General features: G+C 40.8%; 1 long non-coding RNA gene across 1 annotated transcript in view; it reads right to left on the minus strand.

The window, feature by feature from the left end:
- LOC116841316 overlaps nucleotides 1–27,569 on the minus strand; it is a 193,133-nt gene that overhangs the window by 144,767 nt on the left and 20,797 nt on the right. The gene's annotated exons all lie outside the window — the stretch shown is intronic.

Genomic DNA, 27,569 nt, shown 5'->3' on the forward strand with positions numbered 1-27,569 from the left:
TTGATCTTTGAGAAACGCATTAATATAACAAATAATTATATAAACTTATCATTAAATTTACAATATGTAGGGAGGAATGGAAGCAGCTGGGCAAACATAATAACTACTCTAGAATTACAATTTCGTGAGAAAATCGATATTTCCATTTTTGTTCGATTTCTAAGCAAGCTTTGCCCCGGCGGAAGTTTAATAACATGACGTTAATTAACGTTTGAGATTGTTAAAAAGGAGGAGCGAATAAAGATGACCTATTATCGAATTTTCACTCGAGAAAATTGACGCAAACATCCAACGAGGAGTGCGTAATCCGGAGAAATTGCGCGATGCTTGAGATAGCCCTCTGTATAAAATGTACACACGTTCCAGCATCGCGTGCGGTGGCTCAGTAAAACAATGGAAACCGCTGTAACCAGAACGAGGATTCGCGGCGGTGCGCTATTAAACGCTCAAGTGATTCTGGACGCGCGTGGCGTGACGGAAAATCATCCCCTCAGCAAGAAACAGTTTATTAAAAACGGACGCGCCCGCTCCCCTCGGGTGGCATCGTCAGCGCGTTTATTATTCCGGCGTATGATGACAAGAGCTATGACTGGGTAATTAAGTAACCAGTGTTGCGAGCAACTCGACGACTTTTGTATCAAAGGGACCGTTTCAAATATTTTCCGTTTAAATCACTTTGTGGAAATTTCCTCTCTCGTTCTCTCGTCCCTCTCTTTTTCTCGTATTTTAGAAACATCAATAAACGATGGACGTCGAAGACCCTTTGAGACGGACGATCGATGGAAACGCAACAGGGTCCTATAGGAGCTCGAATCGCGGGCGTCAACGCGTGCACATATATTGATAACGGAATTGATTAATGCAACGGCTGCGTGAAATATATTCATAAATATTTCAACGACCTAGCGTGCTATTTTGTTAAAAAATAACTCAAAGAACGCGCGAGCGATGAAAACGATCGTAGTTCTCCGGCCGCTATGTCGCGCCTGGAAACGAAACTTGGGACTGCCATGTTCTGGCGTGGCGACGGGGGCAACGTTATGACGCGACTCTCAGCGACGATCCTTAAGTATGCAAACTAACTTAAATGCTAATCCCAAGACTCGCAAAGCGAAGGCAAACGAAAAGTTCTCTCGCGCAAACTGTCGGATCGTATGAGCCGACGCGGCGCGGCGCTCACACGCGAAAGACAATAGGAAGCGCGACACGGTGGCGGTCGTCGCGGCGCCGTTAGTCAGCGTGCTAAAACCGGAACGAGGATCCATGTTCATGCAGCACGCCATTAAACGGTCCCTGCTGCTTTCCAGCAGCCGCTGCAACACTCGGGATCGACAATGGCGCGGCCGCGAAGGGGTTAGCGGCTCCAAGAGGGATGAAAGAGAGGACAGCAGGGAGGGCGCGAGCGGAAGGGTCAGGGTTCGTCGCCGTGCCTTCGTATTATGCGGAATTTCGGCGATTCACCGGTGGCCTAGTATGCCGGCCCACAAATCCTCGCTTGGAACGACTATTTAAACGCGGGCTTCGTTTCTGAGAGGTCATGGGTGCATCTCGTAAATCTATCGCTGGGGTGAACCTCCCTCCCCCCCGGCGGCCCGCCGAGAGGAGTACGTTTATCGCCGCGTCCGTGTGCGCGCGCGCAGAATGGGCCGATACTGTGAAACTGAGAAATAAAGCGAAAGAACGCAGGGTCTCTCGTATTCTCGATTCGATCGATACAACCTAATCCTTCACACACACAAGATATGTAAATACAAATATTACATTCACCGATCTCTCTTTACACATGTAACAGGATATGCTATAGCGAGGATAAACTGAGGCGAATAGAAAATTTCAGCGTGCAGTATTTGCAAATAGCCATATCGGGCAAAAAGTATGGCTTAAGCGCATTTACAGTTAAATTAGCTGACATTTGAACTTTCCGTGGTATCTGCAATTTTGCATATGTTGTCTCCTAAAAATTATATTTTTATATGAAATTTTATATACATGTTGAATCCATTTTTATTTTCCTACAGCAATATTACTCATTACATACATTCCGATAATAACTGCGTTTAAATGTATTCTCAATCAAACATGCCGCCGTGTTGAATGTTCACAAACTAGGAAAACTGGGACAAATGGCATATTATTCAGCATTTTAAAAATATGACTTCTCAAACAATTATTGTGATTGGCTTAAAAACATGATAAAGGCCGCCTTTTTATACTCGCAATGATTTTATAAATCATATTTTTTTCTATAATAATCGAAATATGAATATGCTGTCAGGCGGCCATTTTGTCCTAGTTAAGTTGACTAGCAGAGTAAAATCACATATAAAATATGTTATTTCGGAATCTCCGCGCGAGGTCTATATAGTCCTGCCGGCCTTTAAATAAAAGTAACCAATTTCATCCGTTTATATGTTCGATTTCAGTTATTTTATAAGTGAGGATTGCTTTTATTACGCGAAACAATGTATCATAGACAAGAAATTTCACTCTAACTAATAACACGTCATTTAAGTTTATTCAATCACAATATAGAATATCAATACCAAATTTTGAGAAAACATTTAAAAAGGTATTTAGCTGCTCCTAAATCAGTTTATTTCTATTTTTCAACTGTAATATTATTCCAATTTTAATGGAATTGAGGAAAATGTATCTAAATGTTCTAAAAGGAACACTTTGCGATTTCGTTTCCACTATTCCTTTCACAATAAATGCAGAAACATAACACAAGGCCGACGTGCCCCTTGAGTCAACTAAATTCGATCTCCCTGCTACATGCTGAAAACCTCTATTCATCTCACGTTTTCGTCAGGCGATTCTAATGTACAGCACACCCAGCTATACAGGGTGTCCGACGATGACTTACAAAGCTTTCCTGCATGTACAGATTAGATTAAATTGAACAGGAAAAAATCCTCTACCATCTTGCAAACAACTACGTAAACATTTGAGTTATTAATTTTAACAAATAAGCCAATAATCGCCCGGGATTTACGTGCTTATACATTAAGTCAAACTGAACAAAAAAGTCCTCTATCGCTTTGCAAATAACGTACGATCGCGTACAATTATTCGCACAACTTCTTTAATAATTAATTATTATATTATTAAATTAATAACTATTAATAACAATTAATTCAAATTCAAACAATTAATTAATTCAAACAATTAATTCAATTAATAACAAAAAAATTCAATTAATAACTAATTAGTAAGTTAATAATAAAAATCTACGTGATTATTTGCAAAACGGTAGAGGAGTTTGACACTCTGTGTATATAGCGATCAGTAATTATATTTCTCGTGGCGCATCGCGTGATCTCGCGCTCGTCACTTGAAAGTGGATTGAGTCCTCGTATTTTCGAGGCGCAGCCAATTCGAGATAAAGGGGAAACGCCGAGCGCAGTTCCCACCTTCGTCAGTGTATTAAACGCGCGCGTTGTTTACGCCGGGGTTACGATAAAATTAATCCTTTCCGTGCGAATACGTAAGCCGATACTTAGTCGTGAAATACAGGCGGCGCTTCGCGTAAAGCGCTAAAATATACCGTGTAATTCCGCCAAGAAAGAGAACTGCGATGTATGAAATTGAAACGAAGTTTTCATTTCTGGAAGCGAACCTGTACCTCGTAAATCCTCCGTCGCGAGGATGGGGGCAGAGGGGAGACAGAGAGAAAAGGGTGGAGGAGGCGCGCAGGAGAGGGAGATAGACACGTCCGTCCCAGAATTAATAGCGCGTTATACACGGTGAGTGTGATAAAATTAATTCTCACGAGCCAACTATGCGCGCTAACGCCGATATTAACATGCGCCAAGCCATATAGCCGTACCTTCCGAAAGTTAATTTTTATCAATTGATTTATATCGCTACAAGACACGCCGCGTAATTATTTTCATCGATCAGCCGCGCGTTGGAGAGCACAATTTGATAGCCCGTGACAATCATGAGACGATGATAATAGCTGAAAGAATCGTTGCACATTGCGATATTAAAACCTCAGCACGTTTTTTCGAACGTATGAGTCTTATTTCTGAAGAAGAGAAAAGTAACGATTTGTGGAAACTCCAAGCATTTCATGCTCCAAGATCTCGAGAAGATATATTCTGATACTTGAAGGATGATCCGCGAAAACCGAGAGCGCGAAATCGCTTTAGAGCGGTTGAGCGCGTGATGCGAATTCCAATTTCCGCGACCTCGTTATCGCGCGCAAAGACCCCCGCGCGCGTTATTAAATGATTACGGCGTCTTGATTACCATCTTCGTCGCGTCCTATTCCGCTTACACGACGACGCCTGTCAGCGCGATTCGGACTTTGATCTCACGGGTCCATGAATATCGCCGGATGTAAATGACTTTCATCGACGAGTCGAATCGACACGGACGATTGCAATATCGGGCGTTCGCAATCGGGGCTTGAGGGTCGGCCGGGAGAGAGACGGAAGAAGGGAAAGTATTCTAAGAGGAGAGGAAGAGGGAGATCGTCGCTCTCCTTTGGGAGCGGGCGACCTGAGGAAGAAGCAAAGAAAGCAGCGCCGAGGGAATACATCGTGGAGCAATCTCGGCGACGTCGAACGACCGGAAATGAGGACCGCGACTACACCGAGGAGGAGATGCCTAGGATGATTTGCCGTTTAATAGCGACAGGACGCGCGCGCCAGGCTCGGCACGCGGCGCCGCTTAATTCGCGCGTAAAATGGATTACGCGCTCGGATTCGCGGGGACTCGCTTATCAGGGCGCGGATGGAAGACTTCAACGACAGGATTTTCAGGAGTTTTCCCCCCAAGTCTCTGAGAGCTTCCTTGAGGTCTGAGAGACCAGCGTGCTTGAATCGTCGCGTCGTTAAATTTTCTCAAATCTTCTCCTGCGGACGCTCGAGATTGCCGGATCGTTTAACTCTTGGGGCCTCGCGTTTTATTAAATTCTCAAATCTGCGGATAATCCATCAAGTAACGGAATTATTTCCAAGCGTTATACAGCTCCGCGGCTCGGAGGGAAAAGGGAAGGGATAAACCGATCGCGTAAGCTGGAAGCCGGATGAAAGGGAACGTTAATTTATCGGTATAAAAATAGCGGCGAACATAGAATTCTCATTTCTCGAAAGCAACATTAACTCGGTTTCCAAGACACGACGATAGCAAATGGTTCATAAATCCGCGGGAACTTATCGCAACGGAATGGTACGCCGAACGGACATGGCGGGCATTGAATTAGGCACTGCAATTTCAAAGTCGTTCGAGGGAGGAGACCATTAACATGGTTGGACCGGAGCCAGACCGTTGAATTCGCTCCAAGAGCCGCGGAGGATGACGAGACGGCCTGACGTTTCCTCGCTTCGCGAGGATCGCTTGAGGATCCTTAAAAGTGGCCGATGTTGCCAAGAATCGTGACGCGTAGGCGAGGACGATAACACCGTGAGAAAGGACCTCCTACCCCGGCTACCTTCTGTCTTTCTAGATTTTCTCTCCGCTCGGCGATCGAATTTGCAAGGCGTCGGGTACTGGACCCTATTTTCTGGTGCTTGTCGAGAAACGAGAGACTTCCTTTTATCTTCAAAGAAAATAATATTTTCCGACACCCGCATTGAAAGTTTTTTAAAGTCTAATTTGTCAAGTTCTTGTCCAGTTCCTACGCAACATTCCTATGCAGTATTTTTACAATTAATGAGAATGCATTGATAGACAATAACTGGCCGAATGTTTACGCATATATTGCTGTCAGAGAAACAAGGAGCGAACATTGTGCTGTATCTGAGAGAATCTTAGGAAATTTTTATACGGGTGTCGATCGCTCGCGCTTTTCAACAAACATTATTACACATTTTTCTAAAAATACTGGGTGCGCGCGTGGAAATTGAATTAGAATCGCGCGTAAAATAACATTTGCTTTCACACGATAATATTTGAGAGCTCGCGCCGTGCCTGAATAGACCTTTACATCTGACCTTCCGATTCAACGAACGCACGGCAAATGGAGCCAAGTCGACGCCCTCCGCATTTCCGCGATACGAAGCGCGCGCGCGCGCGATAATCACGATGAGAGGAGCAGTCATACGAACGCCATGAAATCCTCGGGCTCATCAACGAGGCATTGCCTCTCTGTCGAATCGGCTGCTCGGAAACCGCCATACCTCATCCTGATGATGGATCAAAGCAATCCCCGCACTTCATTCGCGATCCCAATGCCAGACATTATACCGTTCGTTCGAAGGACTAATGCCGATAATAACGGTCGGTCATATCGACGGCGGGTTTCGATGGCTACAATTGCTCGCGGAAAAATCCGCGGGAAAATAATATCGCGGCCCGTCGGACTAATCCCTTCGCAAAGGACGGCGGCGGTAATTAAAACGTCCAGTTATTAATTGCCGTCCGTCCGGTGGAAATAAGTTACCTTTGCGGCATTCACCAGGGTGGGTCCCGTATTGATCGATGGTTAAACGCGCTGAGACACCTTTGCTTGTCGCGCCGGGCCTTCGAATCAAGCTTCTCTCGACAAATTATATCGTAAACGGATCGTAACGTGGTCTCTCACGCTGGAGATGCACGACTTTCGAGGCACCGTGTACATAGGACTCGCCCTTCCTCTTCGCGGTCTCTCGCGCGACGGGAATTCCCCGGCAGGATTTCATCTCCCGATAATCCGCCGCCCTCGTCTTCCGGAGCGGCTCCTACCTTCGGGGGAAAGGAAAATTGAAAAAAGAAAAGAGGACAATCCTTAAGTATAACGGGTAAACTTCGATCCGGCCTATCGTCTAACGTAATAATCGATACTGCCGCGGCAGCGAAACGTACCCGGAATTTTTCTGCGAGAAAGGACTCGAGTCAGCAGACGGCCGGATAAAGCGCGAGCTGCCTTCCCGATCTCCTCCCGCTTCGCCCCCGATATTCTCATCCTTGTTGGATATTTCCGCGGCAAATTGACTGCTCCCCGTTGTTTATCCGACATCGACCGGGTCTCGTCGATTTGACGCAATCCCGGATGCGGGCGATGCGGTAGCGCGGCGCAGGGCACGCGCGCGTGCCGCCGCGCTATAGCTAGCTGTGTCGACGCGCGCGATTGACGCGAATCCGATGAATTTAGATTTTTATGTACATACGGAGGACGGGGACGGGACAAGCTCTGTGGTTGGACACGCGATGCATTTATTTGCTGTCGAACGTGGTAAAAACTGCCCTTTTATATAAAAAAAAAATTCTGTTTAAAAATCATGCGGATACGTAGCCCGCAAAAACGTTCCCAGATGTTGTACATATATATGTGTGTGTGTGTGTCTGCGTGTATGGTTGGGAGTGACAATATGTCAATATATGTTTTAATAAATGTTCGATAAATATAAATAAAATACATTCTCTTGACTTGTTTTCCTTTAAAGTAGCTCTATTGTGAAACGAATTTCGTAAGAATCTGATGAAACTTGCACTATTCCCACACAAAAAAATTGTTTGAGTTAATCTGAATTCAGGTTAATTTACATTTGTAAATTACATTATCCAGACTGTTTGGTGAGAAATGAACGAATCGTAATTTTGGTTAAGGTAACCAGACAAATTTGGTTACGTGCGTTCTGGCTAAAGTAAGCAGACCAGTTTAGTTACACAGATAAATTGAAGAAAATTATATTTCTTATTAGAAATTGTACTACTTTTTTAACTAAAAATTGTTTCTTAAGGGGTTAGTATATGATTTTTATACTTGAAATTAGCCATTTCGATGTAATATTGTACTTGTGAAGAACTACTCGCCTTTAGTCTGATGAAATTTAAACCTTTGGGTCGTGACTCTTTCGCGCTACACCACTTTTCCAATTGATAAATCTGTTATACAGGGTGTACCAGACATCTTCTCGCCTACGTGTTTTTGAGGCTATCATGCTATTTTTAACTTCTACTTTTAATATCTTCTAAATTACATATGAAATTTTAGTGAAAAAACATGATGATATTAAATATACAAACATTACATCTGAATTATTATTGACAAGTTTGTTCTCAAGACGAAAACAGCGATAAAAAATTCATAATTTATAGTAATATTCATAAGAAATACATATGCACACGGAAAAAAGAGATGTGGTGCGCCTAACAAAAAATATTTAGTTGTAAGCAAATAGCTATATCATTCTACATATCTTTGTATGATAGTTATGTGTATAGTTGATTTGACTTACTTACTTTGGTGTGTCAACTACATCAATGAAGTTGCGCGTGATCTGATTGTGGCAACCAGAAATTAGTAAGGGGATCATTTTGCATAGACAAGCTAAATATCGATATAGTTGCATTAATCAATGCTATATTGCAAAGCAGCGATGTTAGAAAACAAAAGCAATTCACTACGCGCACAGTTAGAGATGTATACATATGAAAATTGGTTCTGAGTGTATAAATATACATTTGTAGTTGCCGCGTAATGAGCCGCGTTTGTATTAACCATGTATTATCACTGCTGCAACATAAGTAACTCAGCCATTGCTCTTTGGTTACAGCAACCACATAAATAGTTGTTCCGTATTTTACTACTGAATCTGGTTGGCACAACCAGATTTCTGTATGGATCAACCATATTGTTTTTTCCGTGCACATATTTAAAATATTTATATACTAGTTTTATTATCTGTACATCTTTATTGAATAAATCGATGCATAAAAAAGACATCAGAAGAAAATAACGGTTTTTTTCACATTTGTCATATTGTTTGTGTATACATAATTATCTCGTGCCAAAAATACATTTGTGAGCGATTGATGCGCGATTGATAATGCGGCACTCAGCGACACAACTACATCAGATAGACTGACGTTTGATATCGCTATATAACGTAACGCAACGCGAGACGCGAAGTGAATCGCGACTAAGCCGCGCGCATCCTCGACGACGAGTGACACCGTCTCTCTTATCATCTCGTTTCCGGTCGATCGCTGCTCGAAGACTCGATTACGCCGGCGAACGCTGCTGCGATCATCCGTGAAGCGATTTTTTACGAAGTAATTCCTACGGCGAAACCGTCGCATCGGCGCTGAGGCGAAACGGCCAATTCGAGGCTGTTTTATCCAGCCATTCGAAAACGCTCGATCGCGCGATAAGCAATAAAAAAAAGAGGAACAAAGAAAAAGGAAGGCTGCCGATGGGGGCTGCGCTTTATTGGACTACACTCGATTTAGAGTCGACTGGATAGATCGGTGTAAAATCATTGTATGTGATTGTGGGTGTGTTTGCGCGCTCGCCAATGTGTTCCTGTGTGCTGATAATTGCTTCGGCGTGGATCCGGCGAAAAGCGATCGGAATCTTTAATCCGGGACTTAGTTAAGTGGGTATGAATTGGTCATTAACCGCGCGACTCTTTATATTTGCGCAAACAAATGACCTCGTCGGGCTTTACGCGGTGAAAAACGATCGTAGCGCTTTAATGCGCGCGGGACGGATATTATTTTAATAGAAAGTAAATCACCGCGAGAACAACCGGCTCGACAATGCGGTAAGTAATTAGATGCACGCGGCAGTTCTATCATACCACAGGCCGGTAACTGTTTTACATAAGTTGTTAAATCAATAAAAGGCGTTACGCTCGAGTAAATATATCTCCTTCAAATTGATTAATCGTGACGGCTGGCTCGATATATTTTCGCGCCGGTTGCGCATTTTCGCGTCGATTGGCTGCGCCGGGGGCGAATACTTTACTTAAGCTAATTAAATTCTCATCGCAGCCGCGTCAATAATAATCCAATTACCGTTCCTATTTCCTTTATTAAAATCGAAAATCCGATACTGCAGTCGCGCGTTTTAAGCTCTGCGTTCATTAAGCCGAATTTACACAGTTCGCGCTCGACAATCGTGCTGATAAATTACCCAAAGCGAGTCGATCGGATAAAGAACATTTCGTATGTCGACGCGTCATTAGAGCGATCAGATTTTTCTCTGTGAAACGCAAGAGGATGTATGTACCGATAGCAGTACGGGCGGCGTGTTTACAACTCAGATAACAATATGTCTTCGATTTTACTGGCAGGTTGCTACCAAATCAGCCAATTAAATCGAAGCACAGGCGAAACAAGATAATTCCTCAATACGCGAACAGTTCTACTAGTGAAAACATACCAACAAATCTGCAACAAATACACCGCAAGTAATTGCATAATTACTCGCAGTACATATATTGCACATTTGCAATCATGCTTTCACTGGCAAGACTTGCTTCTATCTTGCTCACGTGTTGAGGAGTCACATTACTCTGTTTACGCTTCAATTTAGTGCTTTAGCCCTTCGTATACACATTAGGATCCCTGGAACCCCAGCACAACTTTCCCGGATTGGTTTTGTCGCGTTTCTTTTCTCTTTTAACCTGTACATCTCGGGACTTCTCAATTCTATCGACTTTTACTCATTATAGGCTTGTTTCTTAGTCAATTCTCTATAGATTAAGAAAAAGTAAATTGAAATATGTAAATTTTGGGTAGAGTTACAATACAAATATGGGTGGGGTCCCTAGGAACCCCAATGTAGCATCTACGTGTGCGGAAAATAAGTGCGTATACCTAGGATTAAAACAACTCATTGTTTTACACAACGGTTTGTACCAACGATTTGTATATAAAACTTTTATTGAGCACAGATAATTGTTAGTCTCTTTTAATTGTACGATTCTCAACATATAGTCACGTTGTACAGCATTCCGTATTATAGAAACTGTTTCTGCGCGACAAGAAAACGATACGTAGCCAATAAATTGGCCACTTTTTCAGGAACAAAAAGTTAATCCTTTTCCGATTCTTGTTAGTAACATGATGACGAGATGAAAACAATGAATAATACTTAGGAATAACCGTTGTCAGTACTGTATATCTTGCTATCATCCTATTAAAACATTCATTTGTTTCGTAATGATTTTGTGCCGCCGGAAGTTTGCTTTCATATCGAGTAGATCGCCATTATCTCGTTTTTCACTTACTGACACTTCTTTGTCTTTTTGCTTATGTATCGTTAATTTTATATTACATGCAACTGAATATTGACAGACGCAGAATAACTGTCTACAATTACGTGACTCTTGTTTTGCCATGGCACGCTCTGTTATCGGGCAAGCGGTCCTCTGCCTCGCCGATTTAACCGGCGCGGCGGCGGCGACAGGATGATTGCCAAGATCGGACAGCGTAAATTCGCCTTTACGTGTTACCGATGTTTTGGCAGGACACACGACGGCCGCGTGCATACGAGATTAAATCCCAGCGAGGCACTCGCGTTGCCGCGCGTTTCATCGATACGCGAGCATTTGCGAAATAAACGGCCGAAAACGGACTGCCGCCCGACAAATCACCCGGACAAATTTATGCCCGACGACAGGGGCGGATGAGATCGTACGCGGGACTTCAGCGGCTCTCTCGCTCTCCCCGATCACTATACTACAAATATAAAGCGCGCGCGCGCGCGCGCGAGAGAGAGAGAGAGAAGAAAAAAGAGGTGAGGGGTTTTCGTCGGCATCGGCGGAATGAGCCACCGATCGATGGAAGTTTAATTGCTCGCCATCGGAACGCGGATATTGCTTACAAACTCCCGCACTACCGCGCGTAAATTTCTAATTTTCCCCCAGCGATCGATCGATCGAGCTTCTTGCGCGGCGGCAAAAAGGACTATTAGGTCTCCGCGGGAGCGCCGCGGGATTAACCACCCTTTGAGAAAAAGCCGCGGATCACGGCTTATTTTACGCGAATTAAATTTCTGGAATCTTCGCTGTCAGCTTTAGGCGCGCGCCGCGTGGCGGGTCTTCTTTTTACGCTTGCGGTCTTACTCTTTCGGGATTGTAACTCCCGACTAAGCAAAGCTACGATAACGAGTATATCGGAAAACGATCCGTCCGGAATTGACAACTATTAATTTCGTCTTTAACGAAACGCGCGATACGTTCAAGGCTCAGGGGAGATGCGGATTGACGTGTTCTGTTTCGGAGCTTCGAGCCGTAAGTTGAACGCGTTGTTCTAATACGCGTATGACGGATATATTGCGAGCTTTTCTGCTTTTTTTTCATTTCTCCTCTTAGTGCGTGTTTTAACTTTCAACGCGATCATTATGTCCTCTCGGCATATTTATGAGTTTGCATGCATAATCCCAGAAAAGTGCCGAATTTTAAAAAGTGGAATAATGTCCCGAAAAAGCACAATCCCGAGAAGAAAAACTGAGAATTACGGGAACAATCTCCCGAAATACAATTTTCAGAAAATATAATTTTTCAAATATTGAGGGCATACAATTGTCCCGAAAACTAGAACAATCTCCGAAAATATTGCAATCATAAAGTTACTCTCGCAAAGTTATCTCAGTAGAAATTGAACCAGTCTATCTGATTCAAAAGCCAGTAGCTAGATAGTACTGTCGAGATTAAATCTCCTACTTTATTACTAATTATATAACTGCTATACTGTTACATAACACAACGTTTAAAATAAGACCATAACTTGAAAACGTCTTAAAGACAATTCCAATTTTGTGTTGTGTGGGAGCTTGTCACTGGTTAATTATTTATAATCAGTTTTTGTGATCTAATTGGAATTATGCATGATTTCTGGGATTACGCATGTCCACCGTTTATTGCGTATCAACGTAACATTAGCAACTGAGCAGTTAATCGAAGCTCATTTGTGAGAACAAATCTGCTCGAAACAAACAGAAACGTTGCAAATGCAACAAGATAATTAAGGCGATATTTATTTGCATAAATAAACTAAATTTAGTTCATCATGATGAAATATAATTTGTCGGACAAGATAAGTGCGATTTGAATATTTCCAGCTGAGCGAAAACACAGTTATATTCGAGTTTGTCCGAAAAAAATGATTGCAACTATCCTATTGGAAGCCCTGGAAACTGTCTAACTACACTGCGTTTCCTTAGAACACCTCCGGCTATATCGAGCCTGTTATCCTGCCCGCAAAGCCGGCGTTGAAGCCCGCAAAGAAAGGCATTGTGAGCAAATTCGTTTTCAGCGGCCGTCCCGTTTTATGGAAATCCGAAAATTTCAATTCGATCTGCTATTTAGTCTCCTTGGCGTGATATCACGGATAATTCGCGATCCGTTTTATTAAATTTCATTAAATTCGCAAAGCCGCCCCGATTTAGAAGGCAGCTCGATGAAATACCGCGGATGTGTCATGCAAATATCTGTGTCATGTAATTTTATAACGTCTCCAGCCGCTTTCGTAACGTGCAAATAAAATATCCTTGCGAACTACGCCAACTCCTCACGTACAAGGTGTTTCTTAGGTACTGTCCAATATTATAAAAGTTGATTCTTGAGATCATTTTATGAAAGAAAGTTCATATGAGCATATGGTCTCAAGGGTCTCGTTTCAGAGGTACAGAGTGTTGAAAGTTCTATAAAATTATCGTTTTTTTTTCCTTAATAGCTCCTAAACGAAAGGAGATCTCTTTTTCAAACTTGCAGACTAATAAATAAAGAACATATTACCTTCGTTTTTTACGTATACACAAAGAAAAAGATTCTTTTAGATTTAATATATGTTATTTTCCAAACAAAGGAGGATGTTAAAAGTAAGCCATTTTTGGTCCAATTGGGGAATCAAAATTAATAATTGGCAACCGTTAGTGAGATTTTATTTAAAAACGTCGAAAATAAAAATTACTTGTCCACCAGGTCCGAGAAAAATTATGAAAATCCGGATTTATTGTTGATTATTGAGATAGTCATACGAAATGTTTTTTAAACTTTGTCTGAAAATCTGAGACACCCTATAACGACGTCGCGAAGCCCAGCGAGATTGACGAATGTGCGTGCACACTGATAAGCCCCTTGATGAGCTCTCTCTGATTTTTTCTTCTCTTCTTTTACCTTTCAAAGTATCTCAAGTAAAGAGTTTGTTAGGTAAAAATTAAAAAATGTAAATAGCAAGTTTTTCCTTTCGGGTCTCTGCATGTACAACATACAAATATTGCGTAAATAAAAAATTCAAACTTAGCTACATGTACTACTTATCTTTTAAAACGTAAATATACAATTGATTTTATTTTAAAGACATATCAAGAATACGAAGCTTAAGAAAGCCCTTCCTATGACTACTTTAACAACTAATAATAAATCCTCATTTTTCTAACTTTCCCCGAACTTGATAAACAAAATAATTGTTATTTTCTGTTTCTAGAAGATCTCACAAGCAGTTTTTAATGATTAATTTAGATTGTTTGGATTGTTTGACGTCAAGAATCATACAAGAGTTGGAGATATCAATTAGTTCTGGCGACATACAGTGTTGTTATATATCTTTATAATACAATATCATACAATAATGTATCTTTATAATACAATATTACAGTATTATAATACATTTTTATAATGTCCACATTCATGCTCATTCAAAGTTTCATTTATAGCATATTTATTGGCAATCGTTGGAAAATATCGTAACAACATGCGATATGTAACAAATGTACCGATTATTGACAATATATTGATATTAACGAACCAGTGATGCCATGCTGCTTTTGAATTTTTAATCAAATATTATACCGATTGCTCCAAACAACAAATTATATTGGAAAACGAAACGTTTAAAACAATAATAGTTTTCTTTTCAATCAAATAAATTTAACCGAACGAATTTAAATTATAACCATAAAATTTAATTACGAAATTGAAATTACAGTCAAATAATTTGATTGAAAATTTAGTTTAAATGATTCCATCAATTAACATAGTTTAGTTTAATGAAACAGAATGATATTTGATATAAAATTGTTTTTTGATATAATATTATGTTATTTGAGTCAACCGAAGTCAAACAAATAGGAATTTTGAATCCAAAAGAACCTTTCTCTCTATGTAGTCGCCATTTTTTAAGAAATCAACGGAATTTAAGTAATAATTTACATTACTGTCCCGAACTTATGCGCTAATTAAAATTTTTTTGCAGATTTTCATTATTTTATTAATTACCTACAAAAAAATATTGGTAAATTTCGATAAAGTTATTAATTTAAAAGATATTTGCGTTTCAATATATTAATGTGTCTGATTTTATAAATACAGGATGCGTCATTTAATCTAAATATAATTTTTTTATCTTCATATATCTAGAGATATGTGTTCTCCAGTTGCGATACAACTCTAGTAAAAAATTGTTTTTTGCTTTTGTTGTTTTCTTTAGTAATTTATTTATTTCGTATAGAATTTTTAACTCTGCATCTCTGAAACAAGATCTTTGATGTTTATATGAACTTTTCATCACAAAAACAACCTCAAAAATCAAATAAAACATTTGACACTATTTAGAAAGCATCCCATATATTTTAATGTTAATCATTTTTCGTCGTTGTGCTTGCTCGCGCGACAGAAATATTTACGCTAAATCGCATTTTCGGCCAACTGCAGTTCGGATTTACGTGTGCGTTTAAACAAACTATGCTAATTATTGCTAGTGACGTTTTCGCCGACTTTCGCTTCATTAATATTCAGCGGGGCGATCAGGCCTGCAGCAGACGCGTTTTGACATGTAAAAATTAGCATTAACATTATTTACTGGTAATGTTATTCGATAATGATTAAAATTTGCATTTATGGTCGTGAGCGTGCTCACGATGTAAACTGACATCAGCTCGTAGCGATAGCCGATTAATGTTTGACGCGCGAGTGACTCCGTCGAGAATGTCGTAAAAAGTGCGATAATAACGATAATATAATGCATGATATTCGCTGTAATTAAGTCCCGAAGGATTCTCTCGGCTTTAATAAACGAAATGAAATATTCAAAGACCACTGCGTCGTGAGTTTTATGAGAGATACTTCCTTTTTTTATCTCCGAGCAAGCTATGTATTCCGTATACGAAGTACACAGTCTTTTATCTCCAAATGTTTTCCACTGAAATTCTAACACTCACTGCCCGCGACCCATCCGCACGAGAATAATCCTTTTATTTTTATTTGATTTTTTATCTAAATAAAATTGTTATTTTAACAACAGCTAACTACAGTCGTCGAATTGGCAGGTTTACACGTCGCTCCATTATGAGCCGTAACGGACGGAAATGCATTTTTAGCGAATTAATCGGAAAAATACACGTCGAGATTTCGCGCGCGCGCTGTCGGAATCAGAACGAGCGCTTTCCGTCGAATTAATCGGAAAAATACACGACGAGATTTCGTGCGCGCGCTGTCGGGATCAGAAAACGCGCGCGGCTTTCGCGAGAATCGTTTACCGGAAGCCACGTTTCTGCCATCAGTCATGCACACACGGCTCTATTATTTTGTGATCGACATTTGACTGGCCAGGGAAAAAGGACTGAATAGTGCGAGAGCCACTCAGCGTTGCAATGTTTTCATTCCCGTCAGGATTCGTGCCGAAAACTCGAATTTCCATCGAACAAACGCATATTTAACGCCAAATGTGGCCTCCGCCTATATTCCTTTGCCCTCTCAAGTACAATCAGTGCACACTTCACTGAAACGCTGTATTTATAACCGCTAGTTCAGTTATAAATATAGCACTGCAATTACTAAAATCTCATTAAAATAATCAGGTCATTATTATTAGGATTATTATTATAATGGTACATGGTATACAGGATGTCTCACACTATCCTCCGGACATTTTGTGGGGACGTAGAATAGGTTGAGGTAAACATAAAAGTTCTATACCGTTTTGCGATATTCGCAATAATTATCGAGATATTAATTGTAGAAAATTTGTGAATGATCATGCAGGATATGGTAAATGACAGCTATAGTAACGATGACTGCCGTCGTGTACTTATACTTTAGGTCAAATTGAACAAAAAAGTCCTCTACCATTTTGCAAATAATCACATAGATTTTTAATTATTAATTAAAGAAGATGAGTGCATTATCACGCAGAATCGTGCAATAATCTTCTTTAATTAATAATTAAAAATCTATATGATTATTTGGAAAATGGTAGAGGGCTTTTTTGTTCAATTTGACCTAAAGTATAAGTACACGACGGCAGTCATCGCTACTATAACTGTCATTTACCATATTCTGCATGATCATTTACAAGTTTTCTACAATTAATACTTCGATAATTATTGCGAATATCGTAAAATGGTATAAGACTTTTATGTTCACCTCAACCTGTTCTACGTCCCCAAAATGCCCGGAGGAGAGTGTGAGATACATAATTATAAGGATATAATTATAAGGATTATTATTATATGTATTTCTCTGTTTCTCTTATTACACTGAATAACTTCAAATTTGCTTTAAGCGTCAATAAGTCGTTTCTTATAGATTTTAAAATGGTATAAGACTTTTATGTTCACCTCAACCTGTTCTACGTCCCCAAAATGCCCGGAGGAGAGTGTGAGATACATAATTATAAGGATATAATTATAAGGATTATTATTATATATATTTCTCTGTTTCTCTTATTACACTGAATAACTTCAAATTTGCTTTAAGCGTCAATAAGTCGTTTCTTATAGATTTTTGACTGCTAAAATCTATAAGAATCTGAGCGCAAAATATCTCGATCATGTCATAATTTCGAAAAACGACGTAAGAGATACTAAAAATCGTATCTCTTGCATTTTTCAATAATTTTTATCTGTGAACTTAAGAGAGGACGTGCTAGGGTATTTTGGATTCGGTACAACGTATAACAAATTCGTGCGCTACAGATTTTACAGTGAAATCTTGCTTCCACTGATCAAAATTAGTAAGACATAAGAGGGAGCAGTAAAGTGATGGTGTTTCCACTGAAAATCAGTGAGTACTCACTGACCATCGTTGAAGTGGTTCTTTTACGGATTCAATTAGAAACATTGTTACTAGTTCGCTTTAAGAAAGTAATCGAAAGTTCGATGAACGAAGAAAACAACGCGTTCGGCGCAAAGTACCTCCTTGAGAGAGGGAGAGACGAGAGAGGGGAAAGACGAGTGGCGGAGCTGTGTTATAGGGGTGATTAGGCTGCTACGCAGGAGTCGTCCATAGTCGTCGATATGTCGTCGAGTTTACATGCGTGCTGGGGATCGGGGAGCATTATGGATGGGGCAAATAATCGGCTTTGCGACACCTGGGAAGCTCCCTTAACTCTCGGAAGAGATACGTATCGATAGGTCGCCCGGAGCCTTCCTGCTCGTCCTACAGGATAATATTGGAACTTCGCTCTACGGAGCTAGAGAAATATCTTCCCTCCAGTCTATATTTGCTCGCGACATAGATAATGGATGTGGTCTCGTAAATTAATCAATCATGCCGATCAACTACGTCGTTAAGGGAGTTTAAAGGGTGACGAGCTCGGAATTCAGCCTCGGCGATTCTAAGCGAGAATCGGACCGTCCTGCTGGATATCGGGTCGTGTGATTCTTCGTTGGAAATAATTCGAAACGTAAAGGAAGGCTCGCGAGAAGTTAAAGTTCACGGAGCGTGCCGATCATCCCCCCGAGAGAAGACAACAAAGATTTCTCTCCGGCAAGGAGGCGGCTAACCTCCCCCGGAGCGAGAGGAATCCTTTTTCGGGGCGTGACCGGGGTGGGAAAGACTTCGTCCTGCTGCGAGCGACCCGAGCGACTCGTTCGAGTTCCGGGAGTGTCGCGACGAGTTCCCGCGAACAGTTTCACCACTGCTCTCCCTCCCCCCTCCCCGCCCGCCCTCCCCCGTCCTCCGCTGTTCGACATTGTTCCGGGCCGAAACTAGAAACGACCGCAACGAGGCTGCGACTCCGAAACTCCCGAGAGTACGATCCGTCCTCCACGGAATTTCCCGAGCCGCAGGCTGGTCGATTGATAATCGTTGCCACCGCCGATCGTTATCGGAGCGACGAGTTATCGTCGACACTGACGATCGTAAAGACCCCTTTACAACGCATTTATATTTATGACGTCGTTACGGTGTCCGTTTAAAATCGCTCGCGCGTCCGTTGCGGCGCAACGAAATAACCCGCTGTAGCCGGTGCGAGTCGTTGCGCGTGATCCGCCGAAAATTTCATGATCCAAGCTATCGATTAAAATGTATCGATCGCGCGCGCGCGCTAACTCCCGTCGATGGAAATTCACTTATTGAAGGTACGAGCGAGCCCGAAATTATATACGTTCGCGTATATCAGTGAGGGAAAAGTAATCGGCGCCGGGTTGGCGTTTCGCGGTAAAATAGAACGCGCGATTGTACGGTCAGAAATGCGAGAGGTTCAAGATACCGCGGGCAAACGATTCGACCGACCTCTAATTGGCTGGTCAGAACAGGTACGCAGTCGTTATTAAACCAAGTTCAGGTCGAGCTACGTGTGTGTAAGGTTCTGTGTGCGTGTATTTATATATACATATATATATATATATATATATATATATATATGTACATATATATACATACACATATATATCGGCCACGTTGCAATAAGGATCCGGCCAATCCAAGCAAATAAATTGTTGGAATGTATTTCGCACGATGGCCCCAGGGCCTGAAAGGGAGCAAGCGGAATTGAAACAGTCTGGGTCGCATATCGTCGCGTACGAATCCTAATCGTTCACCAAAGGAAAATTTCGCGATTACGCGGGCCAACTCAAATATCGCACGCTTTCTTAACCCTACAGTCATCGCATGGGGTCTTTAAGAGAATATTATATCCAAAATAGCTTTTCTTATATCTTACATGAACCCAAAAACCTAATTAAACAAAGAAGATATTTAAGTTCTCAACATAAAAGGTACAAAATAATTTTTTATATTGGGGTCTCTCAAGATCCCATGCGTCGACTCGTGTTCGAAAAGTAGCGCGACGACTGTAGGGTTAAGGTCAATTTACACCTACGATAACATTGCACTACGATAACACGGAAAAAACAATATGGTTTATCCATACAGAAATCTGGTTGTGCCAACCAGATTCAACAGTAAAATACGGAACAACTATTTATGTGGTTGCTGTAACCAAAGAGCAATGGCTGAGTTACTTATGTTGCAGCAGTGATAATACATAGTTAATACAAACGCGGCTCATTACGCGGCAACTACAAATGTATATTTATACACTCAGAACCAGTTTTCACATGTATACATCTCTAACTGTGCGCGCAGTGAATTGCTTTTGTTTTCTAACGTCGCTGCTTTGCAATATAGCATTGATTAATGCAACTATATCGACATTTAGCTTGTCTATGCAAAATGATCCCCTTACTAATTTCTGGTTGCCACAACCAGATCACGCGCAACTTCATTGATGTAGTTGACACATCAAAGTAAGTCAAATCAACTATACACGTAACTATCATACAAAAATATGTAGAATGATGCAGCTATTTGCTTACAACTAAATATTTTTTGTTAGGTGCACCACATCTCTTTTTTCCGTGTAATAATATGTGTTTCGATCAGTTGTTGATTGGCGAGCGACGAGTAGATGATTGAATCATCGCCTCTACAGAACACCGCGTATTGCGTGCGATTATTCACTAATCTTCTTTAATTAGTGATTCTAAATTTTACGTTCTTTGCAAAATGGTAAAGCACTTTCTTGTTCAGTTTAACCTAATCTAATAAAAGTGCCTGACGTCAGGCGTTGCCAGCACAGAGCTCATCCACTGTATCGCGCACAATCTCTAGCAATTTTCTTTAACTAATAGCTACAAAATTTTATAAAACTTTTATAATAATTTTATGATTGTTTTTTTTTTATGTAGTAGAGGGCTTTTTTGTTCAATTTTTATCATTTTTACCTAAACTCTACAAAACCAAGCGTTCTTCTATCTATCATCAAACGCTCTGTATAACTCGACAACAAAATTTGTGTTGTTACAAAATCCAATCAATAGTAGATTTTTATTCCACGAGTTGATCAATGAATCGTAAAATAGTTCGTGCAAACCTCTCTGCGATTTTTTTCTAATTACACATACGTCAAGCACGCAAGGATAGTTTAAGCGAAAAGTTAAAGCAAACTACGGTGCTTTTAATACTTATTGGCTACGTGTAATCGCGATTAGCAGAAATTGAGGAAATCGCACAGAACAATCGCTACTCGCTGCTGCAACGTGGCTCCACTGAAACAATAGGACTGTTTCAGACCGTTACTCAGTTATCCGCGATTTCGGTAAATCTCTACTAAATAGAATCCCAGAATGCAACGCGCGCTTGGAAATGTCTCGATGTTCCCAAATGCTCGCTCGATCGTATTTACCAAGATTCCACGACCTGTACAGGGCGTCGCAAAATCCAACAATACGAAAACTCGAGAAATGACGGATCCGACAGAGTCCGAAAATCTTCGGGCACGCCGAGCTGCGACAGTTTAACAAATCGAGATTCATTTGTAATTATAAGAACCACCAATGTCCCAACAACGAGATCCGAATCTGCCGCCTTTACAATGCACCCTGTGACGTGTTCGTGCATGCATTGTGCCTGCCTGTAGCTTCCCCGCAGATGAACGGATTCGATAAGCGAGACACTAACCGACACCACACACCAATTTCGTTAGCGTCGAGAATAGGCCGAGTTCTGAATTTTCCTATCTACATCTGTCTAATCGATTATCCTGGAAACCGCTCTCGAGATGGCTCGCGTGAGATAACATGTTTTAGGTTGGGGGTCATCAGCCTTCTGAGAATCCGCGCTTGAGAATCGCGACTACTGCGACCTGTTTTTCGCCGAGTCTAATGGCGCCGAAGAATACGGCAGTATTTATAATCACTCTTAAAGAAAGATCGCGCGAAAGATACCGCGATTGAGAAAATAGACCGAAATTTAAAGAGGGAACGAGAAATACAAATACAGACATCCCTCAAATAATACTATAGGGGAAATTAAATCTAGCTCAACGGTTATATTAGCCATATTTTTTTTTTATATACAGAACGCTACAAAAAAATGTTAACATCTGTATGGAAGTAACTTTCTCTCCATACAAGTGTTAACATTTTTTAAACAAATTCTCTATATAAAAATTATATTTTTTTAAGCTCCTTGTATTCATCATGACAGAAACAGCGAGAGAAAAATTACGAAATTTCTCTTTTCGAACATAAATACTTTTTCTTGTATTTTATTAAAATCCGAATAATATTATAATTAAAAGGTAGAAAAAATTGATTTAAAAACTGCCGAGTAAATTTTCCATTTTTATCTTAATATTTCGTTTTAACATTCTCCATCGTGAATGAGTAAATCTCAGTGACGTGTTATTAATTAAGCTGAAGTCTCCTATAAATATATGATATATGCTGTTTTGCGTAAAAGTAATATTCATTCATAAAGTAATTAAAGTCGAGCATATAAAGATATAAGGTAATCTTGACCTTATTCTAAAAACAACAAAAATTACCATATTCTGGCTATAGGAAATGCATCTTCCAACTTTTTTCCGAAGCAAAACAGCAATAGTAAACTTCACTCGTTACAGGATAGTTTTAACAATAAAATATTTTTCATAGTTTTCATATTTCATATACTCTAAATTGCTAGTTCCGGTGTTAAAACAAGGTAGATATCATTGCAACATGTTCGCATTTCGATTCTTACAAAACAAAATGTACGATTTACAGGATTGCTGGCATAAAAATATAGAGAAAATTTGTTTTTATTGTGTCTATTCAATCAATCATAATAACTAGTTGTCCGAAAAATTGTTATTTGGAAATTGTGAGAAATATAGCATCTCGCCCCGCTCTCTTCTAGTTGAATTACACAGAGTTTCGAATGACACGTTCAGATATTGCGACAATTCTCAAACAACACGATATTTGAGCTGCGCGGAGTTTGAATAATCCGACTACTCAGTGAAGGTGCCAATGCAAAAGGTGAAAAAAATTGCAGGAATCCAAAGTCTCAAATGACACAGTTTTAAATAACACAGAAGCAATTAATCGTGTTATTCGAGGGTCGCCTGTGTGTTTTTCTTCGTTGACGCGCGAAAGTCAAACGCCAACGCGAGGCGACTACGTGCGGGATCATCGAGGAAGCGAGCTCTCGGACCGACGCGCTTCACGGTGAAACAAATTCCGAAACGTTCAACGGCGGAACATCGCCATTCGCGGCTAATAGGGCCTCTAGCGCGAGTTACTATGAATCGATACGTGCCCGGAAGTGGCACGCTCTGTTTATCGCAGGGCGTTTGTACGCTACCGGCGAATTTGGCGGAGTATCTGTTTCGCGTCTGTTAAATGGAGTCCTCGGTCGCGATGTGCTCTCCGAAACGTCTCAATGCGCTCGATCACGGGCGGCCACGTGCACACGCCCGACGAGAGACACTTCGTCCCAACTGTAGACGGGATATACAGGATTTACCGCAACTTCGACGGAATATCTTCCCCCCCGGCTGCGACGCGGCTCGCCGCACCGTCATTACAAAGGGCATCGAGGACACGTAAAGCTGCAGCGTGAATTCTATTGTCCGCGATTCCTACTTTACTCGCATAATTTCGCGCTCTTTAGATCTCAGGATCCCGGGAGGGAGATCTCTCGGCTTCTCCCTCGCCATTGTACGAATTCCAGGGGCTCTAAGACCCCTTCGCTCTTTGCCCTCGTTGAAATTCTACGACGTTCAAATTAGATCAGACTCCCGCTTGGCTTTTGCGGACAGCTCGTGTTTTCGTGTCCCGGGACTACTCCGACGCGAGAGGGCCTCCTCGCCTGAGCGGATTAAAGATCTTAGATATAAAAGACCGGCCGAGGCTCTAGTTGGATAGAAAATGGCGGATATAATTTAAAGGTCCCACATACAGATGCGTCAATTGCGGCGTCTGTGCCAGAGCAGCTTAAAGACGATCTCACACTAAATACATAACTGCATCATATAGAAAATAGAACGGTAAGAACATTATGTTAATGTTTGATTGTGTCAAATATCTCTTCAATTAAATTATATATATAATTATTATGATGTAATTGATGTTATAACATATATATATATAAACACAATCTGCAAAATTGGATGTAGTTAAAAAATAAACAATGATCTGTTTCTAAAATATGAGAATACAGGTTATAACATCAATTACATCATAATAAATAAATAATCTAATGTTATAGAAAATGACGGGTTGTATCGTGAGATGCAAAAACAGGAAACCTAATTTTAACAGCAAAACTATGGCTATGCATTAATTGATTAAATAATATTTTATTTAAATAATAAGTGTATAGTCTTGGTTTTGTTCTGAGCGTACATATATTTATGTTTACATATGTTTATTCATACATATATACATGTGTTATGTATATATACATAACATTGTTATATTTCTATATTTTATTGTGCGAATGTGTTAATTATGTGTTTATATCAGTTCTTGGAAATTAACATTTATAAAAATGTACTGCTAAAATATTTATTTGCTTGTGTTTTCCCCATTTCTGTTTCGCGCTTTCTTTTGCATACATAGTCACCGCTCATTGGCTACGCCATTTTGTATCCAACCAATCAAAACTTGGACCGCTTTGGCCAGTCTCTTATATCTAGGGTCTCTAAAGCGGACTCTCCGCCATTCGACACGCACTTTTTCCGGACTGATATTAACGGGCATGCGCTAAAGCCGGATTAAACTCGCGTCTGTCGATTAAGGCGGGCTAATATTCAAAGCCACTTAGCAAAGGGATATACGTACTTAGGAGCCGGTATTAATCTTCGGAACTTCACGGAGAATCCGATCGCACTGTCGGCCGCTAACTTTCGGAACACCCAGTACGTAAGCAATAGCGTAGCCTATATATCGGCAGCAACCTATTTTACACGGGTCGCCGAACCCCACGAATTATCGGCCGGCTCCCAGTCAATAAGGACACGCCGGACGTTATCGCGGGACTGCCAGGATGCGAATAGACGCACCACAAGACCGGCGAAGGGTCACCCTTTTTCTGGCCTTCGTTTCGCCAACGCATCGCGTTAATACTGTAAAATATGGCGCGTAGTAGTAGGCGCGCCCCGATATAAATATTTTGGGATTAAAGGAGCGCTATTGGGAAGCTGTTATCTGGATGTGCCGTCGAAATAATCGATATTGGAAAGTGAGAATAATATAGCGACTTTTTTCAGCGAGGATTCTTTCGTGACGTGATAATGTCATAGATGAAATTACACCGAACTGTAGGATTCCTCGTGAACGTAGAAATCATTTTCCCCTCTGAATTCATCTCTTAGGAAAATTTCTGTGAGATTCCGCGCTCGTGTATTTATGCGGAACATTTAATATTAGTAACACTTGTTCGCTTGAAAGCCGCGTTTTTTCGCAATTTTCGCGTAATACGTCCTTGATTACGCTGCGAAGGGAAAAGATTTCTCTTCGCTCGGGATAGCCTTTGCCCTCGAGCAACGTTATTGTCGGCATCGTATTCACTATTCGAGAGAAAGAGAGAGAAAGGAGACGGAGGAGAAGAAGAGAGAGTGAAAGAGGGAAGAGATAAAAAGTCGTCGGGGCGCGGATTATCGGTGATAGAAATACGTTGGAATATATATAAATCGGATATTAATCATTGCACTGTACATTAGACGAGACGTGGGATTTTAATTACAAGTTGGGTAAATATTAAAGTGTGTAAATACAAATCCTCGTCTTCCTTTCCCGTTCATTACGGATGCAACGTGCTATCGGTGAATTTCCGGCGCGCGAATATGTCAAGCTCACGAAAACAGAGATAATATATTCCCCGAGACGTTATAATCCCATAATCCCGTAGTCCAAGGAGTCGGCGGTGTTCCTTGAATGTAAAGCGTACTGTAGAGGAGATCGGGTCTAGTTGGCTCAAGGTTTATGTGTTTTGGCCATGTGCTTTATTTATATATTTTATCGTCAGAGGAACAGTACAAATAAAATCGCGAAATGTTTTCGCGAATTTCAGAACAGGAGTATTTTCTTCTTCCTGAGTTTCATTAAAATCGGAAAAATATTGTACTTAAAAAGTAGAAAAAAGCTAATTTAACAGCTGCCAGATATTTTTTCGAGCGTCTCAATATTTCATGTTAATATTCTCCATCGTGAGTGAATATACTTCACGGCATTTTATTAGTTAGAATAAAGTTTCCTGCAGATACATATGATACACTGTTTCAGGTAGTAAAAATAATGTTTATTCATAAAATGGTTGAAGTCCAGGCAATAAATGGGCAAGGTAAAGTTGGCTTAGTGCCAATGAAGGTAAATATACCGAACAGCAGACCCAGCTTCTATGACCTTGGCTTTGACATATGTTATCAAGGATATGTTCCCGAGTAACACTCAAAAGGTTTTGGGCATCGCTCATTGTTTATCGAAAAATTATTTTAAACATTTTTTTTATAAATGGAACGTAATTTTTGTACACAGTGTACATTGAATTATGGTAAACAGTACACGTATATACGCGACGGAGAATCTCCGTTCCAACCTCTGCACCCCCTCCCAAAAAAACTAACCCATCCTTTACATTTTTGTATTCTTTCTCTGTATCTTTTGTATTTTTATATTGTTTCTCATGTTTACTATCAAATCTGATTGGCACCAGATTTATGTGTGCACTGGGAGAAAAATTATATTAAAATCAACAAATATTTCCTTGATGGGAATTAACATATTTACTTAAATCTACATTCTCTTTATTTAAATCAAATATTATTTACCTGATTTAAATAAACAATATTTGGTTTAAATAAAGAGAATGTAGATTTAAGTAAATATGTTAATGGTACCCATCAAGGAAATATTTGTTGATTTTAATATAATTTTTCTCTCAGTGTGGACGAATTATACTGTCTTTTCTATGCTTTTTCTGGTTTAAAAGACCGGTATAGAAACATACAGGAAGCTTGCAGACACTATCATGTCTGTACACTCAATCACAACAGTTAGTTGTCTGCAAAGTTGCGGCTTCAAAATTCTCACAAGTGTAACATTTTTTGTCTCCTCTCTACAACTGCTCCATTGTACAATGCACCAAACATCCAAACACCGCCGATTCCTTGGACTGCGGTTCTCTTTCACACTAGAGTTTCTCTTTCTCTCACACTTTTCTCTCTAGGTTTCTAGACTCTTGACTCTTTTGAATCTGGATAAAAAAGTTGAGAATCAAGGTGGGCGTGGGATGCTGTACTCGCGCGCTCACCTTACCACCATCATAACCATTACCGGTGCACACAGCCGTGGGAGCACATTATTTTGCGACTAATTACGTAAGCGCGCCTGCAAATTACGACGGCTACAAGTACGACGAATGCACGCGAATATATCCGCGCGCGCGGGCGTAAGGCAGGAAGAGGGTGGAAGGGGGGAGCATACCCCACGTATATATCTGACGTTGGAGAAAAATGGTAGGCGCGCCTCTCGAAATATACGGACTGGTAGTGCACGTGCACTCAGCCTCGCTACTTATGCGGGCTGTTTTGCAATTTAGAGGAGCATCGAGTGCGGTGATTTTCATACCGCCGTCGGTAATTCGTGGAGAAGCCACGAGGCGCCGCTCAAAGAAATACACTTTGGGCGGAGATACGGGGACGGAATATTTTAAGGGCGCAGGATCTACACGAAGTGTGCATATGCAAATGATTTTTCAGCCACGGGATAGTCGCCGCACACCGCTGTCTCTCTCTCTCTCTCTCTCTCTCTCTCTCTCTCTCTCTCTCTCTCTCTCTCTCTCTCTCTCTCTCTCTTT

Source organism: Odontomachus brunneus, unplaced genomic scaffold, assembly GCF_010583005.1.
Source record: "Odontomachus brunneus isolate Ranch 3 - 2012 unplaced genomic scaffold, Obru_v1 Obru_scaffold_015, whole genome shotgun sequence".
Taxonomy (NCBI): Eukaryota; Metazoa; Arthropoda; class Insecta; order Hymenoptera; family Formicidae; genus Odontomachus; species Odontomachus brunneus.